The sequence below is a fragment of the Belonocnema kinseyi genome, chromosome 1, assembly GCF_010883055.1.
Source record: "Belonocnema kinseyi isolate 2016_QV_RU_SX_M_011 chromosome 1, B_treatae_v1, whole genome shotgun sequence".
NCBI lineage: Eukaryota > Metazoa > Arthropoda > Insecta > Hymenoptera > Cynipidae > Belonocnema > Belonocnema kinseyi.
In genome coordinates this window covers 51,701,694-51,702,850 of record NC_046657.1, presented here as the reverse complement: position 1 = coordinate 51,702,850, position 1,157 = coordinate 51,701,694, and positions in this window count along the sequence as shown.

The window sequence follows — 1,157 nt, the reverse complement described above, 5'->3', positions numbered from 1 at the left end:
TCAATTTTTCAAAAATCCAAAAGTTCCTCATATTAATTAAATGAAATTTTATAGCGCCCGCTGGCACATGTTAATATTTTAATTTCGAAAAAAATGGTGGCTTTTCTTTCTCTGCGGCTCGATTTATTTATAAACGAAATCACTTTAGATCAATTTCGTCCAAAATTTGTTGGTACAATTAATAATGACGCATTATCTTATTGCATAAGCATGGCATGTTTGAGGGAAATGACTTGGTATCAAGACAAAATAAATATATTTGTACTGAGGTCATCCCATTTCGGTCACCATGGCTCAGGCTATACTCGAAATGCACACATTCATTCATTTTGTCAAATATATGCTACAGAAAAGTGCAAAAGAACAAAAAGCTGAGGTGGATTATTTCTTTGATTACACATTTCACACATTTGAAACGGATATTGGCTCTTCATTTAAAGACAACATTTTTTTAGTCAAAAGGATCGCCTTAAATTAAGTATTGTAATAAATGAAAATGATATAAATTTTCCCCAGCACAAAAAAGTGAGGTCTGAAAACGAATAAATCGTAGCAAAAGTAAGTCCAGCTTTTTTACTGTGTGTTGAATTCATTAAAAATGATTGAGAGAAAGTATATTGTAAAGACGTTTCTGCCACACATATTAGCCCTTTTTCAATTAAAAAAAAATAGTACTTATAACCTTTGTAGTTAAATAAAAATGATGAATAATTGAGTGCGATCAATTTCTTGAATTTCGTTAATTTCGCGAATTTCTTGAATTCCATTATCAACGTGAGAACTCCGTTAATTCCGTGATTAAAGTCAATCTCAAGAATTTTATGAATTCCAGAAATTCCATCAATTTCGGGAATTTAATCAATTCTCTGAATTCTCTTAATTCCATAATTCTCGCAAATTCAATGAATTTTATTAATTCCGCGAATTCAGTAAATTTAGCGAATTTCGTGAATTAGATAAATTCCATAATTTCCATTAATTCCGTGAATCCCTTTAATTCCACGAACTCCATGAATTCATTGAATTCCTTACTTTCTATGAATTTCTCAAATTGCATATATTCTTTCAATTCGAATAATTCCATGAATTTCATAAATTCCTTCAATTTCGTCAATTCCCTTCATTTTATGATTTCCACAAGTTACTTTAATCGTATT